Source organism: Phascolarctos cinereus, unplaced genomic scaffold (assembly GCF_003287225.1).
Source record: "Phascolarctos cinereus isolate Bilbo 61053 unplaced genomic scaffold, phaCin_HiC Scaffold_9;HRSCAF=440, whole genome shotgun sequence".
NCBI classification, from domain to species: domain Eukaryota; kingdom Metazoa; phylum Chordata; class Mammalia; order Diprotodontia; family Phascolarctidae; genus Phascolarctos; species Phascolarctos cinereus.
The window spans coordinates 8,790,599-8,800,295 of record NW_027556402.1 but is presented as its reverse complement, the minus strand read 5'-3'; positions in this window follow the sequence as shown (position 1 = coordinate 8,800,295).

The following is a 9,697-nucleotide window of genomic DNA, read 5'->3' as shown; positions in this document are numbered from 1 at the left end:
TCTGGGGAATAAAGTTCGAATCCAGCCTCGGACGCTTCCCAGCTGGGTGACCCTGGGCGAGTCACCGAACCCCGTTTGCCTCAGTTTTCTTCTCTCTAAAATGGGCTGGAGAAGGAAATGGCAAACCGCTCTGGCATCTCTGCCAAGAAAAACCCAAATGGGGTCACGAAGAGTCGGACAGGACTGGAAGGACTCAACGGAGAGGGAATAAAAGTGAACCACCCGAAGTTACAGGGGTTACTCGGGGTCAGATTCGGGGTGTAAAGCCAGGTCCTCTGACTGCGGAACTCGGCCTCTGTATACTGCGTGGGTCCTTAGAATAGAAAGCCAGCTTACTCCTTAGAGAATGCCCGCGTCACCGCCTGAGGCTGCCTGGGCAGGTGTGGGCCAGCCCTACATCCTTGATAAGGAAGCCGGAGCAGAAAGGGTCAGGGACCTGCCAGGCACCCCCCAGCTGTCAGATCCGGGGGCACCCCCCCCAGGCTCTGGGCAGGGCTTCTGAGCCGGGAAGGTGAAGCGAGGTCAGATTCGAGGTGCTGGCCCACCCACTTACCCTTGGAGGACAGCCCACCACCTTCTTTTGAGACATTTATGTGAAATGTGAAGGGAGACCCTAGGAGGAGTGGACGGTCAGGGAAGGAGAGAGTGAAGGAGCCAGCGCAGTTTACCCAGTCAAGCCTGTGTCGGGTCCCACCATGGCCGTGGAGGGAGGGGGCCTTTGCGGGAGTCCAGAGGGGAGACAGGAGGCTTGACCTGGTGGCTTCCAGTGGCCCTCGATGGGGTTTGGGCCGGTGACTCACAGATCTGTAAATCCAGCCCTTGTCTGTGCCCTGGGTTTCAGTCCCACATCACCAGCTGCTGTTAACATTTCAAACCGGCTGTCCGGAGTACATTCTATACTCCACGGGCCCAAAATTATCTCTTCTGCCCCCCCCCAAAAAAAAACCCAACTAAATTGGAAGACCAAAAAAAAAAATAAGCCTTAATTCCATTTCTTTGTCATGTTAGAATGAACTCTCCACAAAAGTCCCCAAGGGAAGAATACTGCCCCTCAAGAAGGTCACCTCCCAGCAGTTACTAAGAGGTGGATGGTGGGCACGGTTGAACAGAAATGGGCCACAATTTACGGCCAGTGTACATCCAAATGCCAAAAAAAAAAAGCATTTCCTTTTTAGGCCGCAGAGCACAAAAAGGATGGTATATGAACGTGTGACTGTTTCATAGCCCTTGTATTTTAAATTGCACGTGTTATTTTCAAAATTGTTCACTTAGTCTGTATTCCCTTCTGTTTGCTTCTGTGCATTTAAAAAAATGTTTCAACAACCTCTTTTTTTCATCAGTATTGCTGACTCTCCTTTCTCTCCCTCACACTCCCATTAGAAAACCAAGAGCAAAGAAACAAAAGACTGGTAACAAAGAAGCACAGTCAAGGGAAACAATTTCATACAGTGTTAAACAACATGTGTTGCATCATAAGTCCTTTGAAAACATGGTTGGTCATTGCATTGATCTGAGTTCTCAAGTCTCTCAAAATTGTCTTTACAAAGATGCTAGCATGAATTGCCCTTCTCTTTCCTCCTCTTCCATCCTCATGTCTCTGTTTCAGTGTTGACTTGGATGTATTTCTACTCCAGACTCTTTCTGCATGTCTGTATATCCAAAATTCTTTTGCCCATTTCAGATAAGAGGGAGGTTCATCTGATGCCTGCTTCCCCTGTCCTTTCCTCCGTGTGTATACTGTTCCTTTTGCACCCCGGTTGAGAGAAATCCATTCTTCCTTCTCTCTCTTTTCTAAACCAGTACATTTGGGGCAGCTGGGTGGCACAGTGGATAGAGCTCCAACCTTAGAGTCAGGAGGACCTGAGTTCAAATGTGGCCTTAGACACTTGGCACTTACTAGCTGTGTGACCCTGGGCAAGTCACTTGACCCTGATTACCTCACCAAAAAAACAAAAAAAAACTAAATCAGTATAGTCATTTTACCCTCCCTTCTCTTCCTCCTCTTAGATCCTAAACAATACACCTGGGGTCATATATTTTTCTTTTTTAACTTGGTACCCTTGCAGACACTGAGGTGATGAAGATAAATATATTTCTTTTCCCCCATTAGAATGTTATCTCTACAACATCATATATCTCCTTTTAGTTACTAAAGTAAACTTATCTTTCTAGTTTTCTTTTTTTAACTTTTATTTATTTGCATTTTAAATTCCCAATTGTTGACCTCCCTCCCCACCCCACACTAGAGAAGGGTGTAGTGAAGGCCGCCATTTGACACAGGCATATGTGAGTGTGTATGTGTAAGTGTGCAAAACCATACTATGCATTCTTCTACTTATCATTTCTTTCTCTGGAAGTAGAGACCGTCTTCTTTTGTAGTTCCTGTCAAGATATTCGGAGACACCCTGTTTTCCAGAGTTAAGACTTGGCAAGCAGGCCGTACCCTGAGCTTGGCATAACAACAATCCTTTGCTCTCACCCATGATCTCATCCTCTGGCAAAATCCCATAATTGTTGTATTGCTTTGACAAGTACCAGATGTTCTATGACCTCTGACAAGTTCATCCCAGAAGATTAAGGGGACCAGTAACAAGGACAAAGAAAAATTCTACACGATGAAGAGATTTCTCACTGCCACTGGTGGCATCCTAGGAGACAAGATATTCATCAGCAGTCATGACCTTTTCCCCCTGTCTTAATGCCCAGAAAGACACTGGTGGTTGGTGGTTGGTAGCCCTTGAATGTGCTGGGCTTCTGGCAGGCATTGGCTTGGATGTCATATGATAATTCAATTCATTCTCCTGAGAGAGATTGACCTGGATATGGCCAGCAAAACAGGGGACCACCTGCAAGAGTGTGGTATCCAATTCATACAGCAGTTGTGCTTGTTAAAGTTGAATAGCTCAAAGAAGATGTGCTTGCACACTCGGGTGGTGGCTCCGAACACGCCGTTCCTTCGCAAAGCCCAGGGGGGCACAGGTTTGTTCTTAATTCAGTGAAACAGATTGATTCTCTCAGGAATAATCACAGCATGCATAGTACACTCCACACCTAGTGGTGGGAGGAAGATGGATTCCGAATACCTTGTTGACCTATTCTTCAGGCTTTTTGGCAAGGTGAAGAGCAATTCTGGGTTGAGAATGAAAGCCTAAACCCATCACAGCTCGGCTTTCTTGTGAAGTGTTCGTCATTAAGTCCTCTCTGGATAAACTTTGTAGCGAGATGAGGTGGTCCATCAGCACTTGTGATCTCCCCTCTTTTGGGGGAAGGAGGGGAGAGGAACAGACCCATTTCCCTGCCTCTTTTGGTAGCTTAAAAAAAAGGTATCGTTAATGTCAAATTTTAAAATTGTTTTTTAAGCCCACAGACAGGTCTGGCAAATGTTTGTATTTCATAAACACCACGTTTGGCTCCTTTGTTTTGGGGGAAGGGATGATGATGGAGGATAGTGCCAAGTAGAATCTTGTACAGAACTGTTTTCTCTTAGCATACCTTTCGGGTCACATCCCCCCAGTACACTGAACTAGTTAAGTGATTGTATTCGGGGTGCTTGTCTCATTGGGAAGTTTGGTGGAGAGCGGATGTTGAATTGCAAAATGGGTCTCCATATTAACGTTTATAGCTCTGTTCCTGTTTTCCCACCTGTAACTTGTAATTCATCTCAGGTGGGTCATTGAGTACTTGCTTTAAAGTCCCCATCCAGGAAGACTCAGGAAGTTCCCTCCTTTGCTTGGCCTTCACACAACACAGTCTCCATTTGGTCTGCCTCTCTGTGCTTAGCCTAAGGTCCCTCATACTGATGGCTTACTCATGGGCCTCGGGATGGGAAAAGCGAAAGGTCCACAGGGCAGAATCAGGAGACAACAGCTCCCCTGTTTCTGATATGCTTTCTCTAAATCTCCCTGTGTCTGGAATTTGAAAGGGGAGACAGGCAATATGGAAGTCATTATGCTTTGGGTTTACTCATGCTACCATTCTCACTCTCTAGTAGAAAAAATGTTTTGTATGACTAGACCCCTGGTAAAAGAAGGAACCTAACTGGCAGGATTGGCCTCACTTGTTTCTTCCCAGTCGGACCCCTTATCAGACTAATTGTTTTGAGTTGTTGTTGTTGTTTTTTTGGAGGGGAAGCCCTTGACAGTCTGAAACATTAAATAATATTTAAAGCCATCTTGCAAAAAATTAAATAAAAGTTACTGAGATCATCCTCAAGATTTGGTTGGTTCAGGAGCCTAAAGACCCAGGCTGTTGACATTCCTTCCTGGTTGCCTGAGAATAAAGCAGCCTTGATGTGCTCCAGGCATCTTCTAGTATTTCTTGGCTAGTTGACCATGATGTGCAACTCAAGCCCCCTCTCCTTCCTGAATATCCTTCTCCTGCTGTGGCTAAGTAAATCCTTTTTTGTTAACTGGTAAATACATCAATTATACTCCTGAGTTAGGCCTACTCTTAACAAGTACTAAGTTCAGAAAGGCTTGTTACAAAAGGGAAAAAAACTTGAATTGTTAATAGGGCAATTCTAAGAGGTTAAGAGCAGTTATGGTCTACTTCAAAGAAAACCCTAAGCTCCTTACATAAGCAAAAAAGCATTGTAATACATTTAGTGCAAGGGTTTCTTTGAATTAGGAAAGGAGTTTCCTCAAATAGGGGTTACATGAACAGTTTCAGCATGTAATCAGTAATTTAGATTCAGTGCCACACAAGAGCTCGGTCCATCATTTAATTTCACTTCTATAGGTAGAAATTCACATCTTCAGCACCTTTGAGTTGGGTTATAGTGGTCACCCCGGTCTTTGGCCAAGAAAAAGGCCTCTGATAAAACAAGCCTCATAAAAAATGGAAGCCCATTGTAATAATGGGAAAGGAACTGTTTTTTCTTATCTTTAGATCTCACACAGGCTTTAATGAGTTAGAAACTGGTGAGATGGCCTACCTGCGAAGGACATGTCTTTTACCTAAAAAATAATACCCTATTTTATCAAGTAGGTGCAATTTGGTTGAATGCAGATAGAAGCATACTATTTTCACTTTTTTTTTTGGTGTTTTTCTCCCCTTTTGGTCTGTTTCTTCTTTTACATCATGACTAATTTGGAAATATGTTCCACATGATTGTACATATGTAACCTATGTCAAATTGCTTACCATTTTAGGGAGGAGGGAAGGAAAAAATGTGGAACTTAAAATTTTTTTTAAATGAATGTTAAAAACTGTCTTCATGTAATTGGAAAAAATAATATACTGTTTTTTAAAAAGGGTCATGGGAAATAAGGCAATGAAAGGCTAATGAGCACTGGACTAAGCCAGTGAGCCAGCGGGGTTAAGTGACTTGCCCATGGTCACACAGCTAGTAAATGTCAAGTGTCTGAGGCTGAATATGAACTCAGATCCTCCTGACTCCAAGGCTAGAGCTCTGTCCACTGTGCTACCTAGGTGCCCCAATATGCCTAGTGTTACTAATATCATCTGACATAGTTCTAGAAATGCTAGCTATCTCTGTATCCAAGGTAAAATAAAGAAACAAGCATTGATAAATAAGATGCTAAATTTTCTCAATTTGTAGACATTATGATCATTTACTTTCAAAACCCAAGAGAATCAACAAGAAATCAATAAAACAAACCACAGATATTTAGCATATTGAAGTAGAGGACATAGATGTTCAGCAAAACAAATAGATATGAAAAATAAATTACCTGAATTTCTGTTTAACAGTAAGAAAGCACTTATTAAGTGCCTACTATATACCAGACCGAAAAACCAACCAAACCATTTTGTTGCAGATCTATTTTAAATGAAAACAAAACATATTAAATCTGAAAATTAACCTACCAACTCACCTTGAGTTCCTAAAAATACAAAACAATTTTTACAAAAATAAGGAAAGAACTATATGTATATTTATTCAGTCTACATGGCTCTGTAGTCCTAATAAAGTAAAAATCACAATACTGCATCAACAGCTGTTCTATTAGCATAATGTTTTACCAATCAAAATACTGAGGGGATACTTCATAAAATTAGCTTAAATGGTAACAAAATTTATATGAAAGGACAAAAAAATCAAATTATAAAAATGAGTATTGGAAGAAAGATATAAGGTAGGGGATTCAAAAGCCAACTCAGATCATGGCATAAAGCAATAACTCTTCAAATTATTTGCAGCTACATAAAAAGTCTAGGGTAATTCAGTTTAATACATTAGATCTGAGACAACCAAATGTATACAGTAAGAAATGTGAACTTGGGTAAGTCACTCCTCTCAGTTTGCCTCAGTTTCCTCAACTGTAAAATTAGTATAATAGCACCTGCCTCCCCGGGTTGCTGTAAAGATCCAATGAGATCATATTGTAAAGTGCTTAGCATAGTGCCTGGCACATAGTAGGCACTATAAATTGTAACATTTTGATGATGATGATGATGATGTTTGATAAACCCAAGAATAAGGAATTAATTTTTTTTTTGGCTAGGCAATGGGGTTAAGTGACTTGGTTACACAGTGACCAGGGTCACACAGCTAGTAAGTGTTAAGTGTCTGAGGCCACATTTGAACTCGGGTCCTCCTGACTCCAGGACTGGTGCTTTATCCACTGTGCGAACTACCTGCCCCAGGGATTAGTTGTTCAACAAAAACAGCTGAGGAAAGTGGATATTCCCTATATGGAGCATGAGCTACAACTTTGCCCCAGGCTCATCTACTCTACATTGGCACCAGAGAAAGCAAGAAGGGCAGGAGCATGGCAGAGTTCATGGTGACCTCGCATATGGGGACTAGGGAATGGGATGGGGCCATCTCTGTGTAAGCCACCAGGTGGCACTCCGAGCTCAAGCTGCTGTTCCTCCCTTTGACCTCCCCATCAGACCCCTTTGAGTTCCTCTGTTCATGTGGGCATGGCACTGGCCCTCTTCCTCTCGGGGGCCCAGGTTTGGGCCAGTCTAGGGTATAGATATGGACATTATAACATACACTTTGTTTGATCCTATTCCAGTTGAGATTTAGAGCTTCTTCCCTGCTATGACCTGAAAGGCTTATGCATTCACATAGATTAGAGTAAATTTAGTGAATAGATTTAAAAGTTTAAAAAATACAGCATTAAAACTCCTCATTCATTGTGCCTAGCCCTCTTAGAAAGTTCTGCCTTTTTCACTCCATCTTCTCAATACTGTTGTCAGAAAAACTGTCAGTTAATCTCAAGGAAGGAACTGTCTCACATTTCACGACCTGCTAGAGGTTGAGCATTCACCCTGACTCCTCTATGGACTGCATGCACCTCCTGCCCAATTACTGGGAGAATTTGGACCTTGAGGAATTAACACACTGTTTCTGAGGTTAAGAAGAGCCACGTTCCAGGGACGACTCCCACATTTCCCCCTAAATTCACTGCCAGCTCATTGCTGCATCTCTCATTGGTATTATTTTTGTAAAGTACAAAAACTTTTCATATAGCCTGTGTGGATGGCAGAATCATGTTAAAACACCCTGGGCAATTATATTGCCTATCTCTTTTGTGCATTCAGGACGGGAAAAGTGCAGGAGGATGCCAAGGAAAAGCTAGCATGTCACTTATTTCCCTATTATCTCTATCATTATACTATTAAAGTATAGGTTGTATAGGAGAGGTGGATTGTGTGTGTGGTTTTTTTTCAGCTTCATAGCTCCTCTGTTGTATGTACCCATTAATTTATCAATAAAACTCTGTAATGTTTTATCTCTTGAAAAAAAATTTTAAACAGAGCAGGCATGTACATGTTTATAGGCAACAATGAAGAAACTAGTAGATAGGAAGAGATTGAAGATGAGAGGGATGATGATTATGGCAGTAATATGCCCGCATAAATAGGAACAGATGGTATAGTAGAGGGGATGAGATGCTGGATGAAAGCAGGGAATAATGGAAGATGGTGTCAGTATGTATGTGGATCAATATGTAGGTCAAGATATAGAATAGGGGAGAACAGGGAGCTCATAGTCCCTGTTTTCTCAATAATATGTAAGATGAAAGTTTTTCGGGAAGAAGTAATGTGGAATACTGAAGAAGTGAACTTTTGTAACAGTCACTGTGTGGTCAAAAGAGAAGAAGAAATCCATAAGGAAAAAGAAAGATAGAAATTAATAATTTAAATTTAGAGAAGTGAGGATAAAGCAGGTAAGTAAGAGGGGTTTTTTTGGTGGGGAGGCTGTGGGAATTGGTTTCCATCAAAATAGTATTTTTGTTGTTCAGTTGTTTCAATTGTGTCTCACTCTTCTTGACCCCATTTAGAGTTTCTTGGCAAAGATACCGGAGTGGTTTACCATTTCCTTCTCCAGAGTCGAAAACTGAGGCTAACAGGATTAAGTGACTTACCCAGGGTCACCAAGCTAGTAAGTGTCTGAGGCTGAATTTGAACTCAGGTCCTCCTGACTCCAAGGTGGGAGTTCTATCCATTGCACCACTAAGAGGATGAATTAAAGGAGGAAGAAAAAGAGGAATTGATGCAAGAAGAGGTGGAGAAAGAAGAGAAAAGAGAAGACTTTCTGGCCATCAACTTGAGCCGGCTTCATCACTGAACACCCTCAGACTGAGAGACAGAGAAAGCAACTTACTTCTTAAAAGAAAAACTTCATTTTCCTCGATAGAACTTAGGGCTGGAGGCCAGAGTCGACCAACTAGGATTCTGGTGTGCCAAGCTTTCAGAATGTTTTTGACTGTCGGTTGTGCAATAGACATAGAGAGACAGGAAAGGAAAATAACCGAAGATAAACTCACCACTGCGGGGAGGGGACGAGTAGAGGGGCGGGGCGACATTTTATCCTGCGCTCGCTAGGACCCAAGGGTCAATGCCGGGCTGGCTAACTACCCTTGGGATAGCGAGGTGCTGAAGACACTGAAGAGCGGCTTAGCTTTTGCTGGTGTTAGAAGATTTCAGCTGCCAACCACAAACTAAATCCTGCAAACCCAGGAGGCTGCAGACGTTTACTCTATCAAAGTTGGCAACTCCCAGGCAGACGAGATCCCCAGGTCCCCAAGGCCCAGACACAAAAAAACAACCTCCAGACCCAGAGAGCCCCATTCTTTACAACGTTTTACACCCAAAGTCTCCGTGCTCACTGAAATCATGGGAAATCCGATTTAAAATGGTCCCCAGAAATCACCAAGTTCAGTCTCCTTACTTTTTGGATGGAAAAAATGCAAACCTCGTGTGGTCAGCTGGCTTTCTGAACCCTCCGCAGCTGGTCATTACCAGGACGGAGGGGCTGGTCAGTGCGTTCGCTCGCTGGTTCAGTCCGTCAGTCGGGCAAGCAGGCACCAAGAGCAGCGGTAACAGAGGCGCCCACCGTTACTCAGAACGGACCCAGCGAGGGCACAGAAATCGACGGAAGCTTAGGAGCGTGACCAGAGGAGGGAGAGGCGGGTTTTCCATGTTACTCTCCTTCCTTGCCTGTTCTGCCCGTTTTCGCTAAGAATCTGGGCCCTGAAGGCGGCATTGCCCGAATCCCAAGCGAGAGCCTGGAATGTGTCCCGGACTGGGGTGAGTGGTAGGACGAGGGGGACGGCCAGGGCAGGGAGCGAGCTGTGGCCGCCTGCTCTACTAGCGAGAATCGGAGATGTTTCTGGGGAAAGAAACTGAAAGTTGATCAGGTCCTTTGATCCATGCGCCAAGAGAGCCAAGCCCTGGCTGCCTGAAGCCTCCGAGTGGGGAAGGAACCCAGGTCCAACGT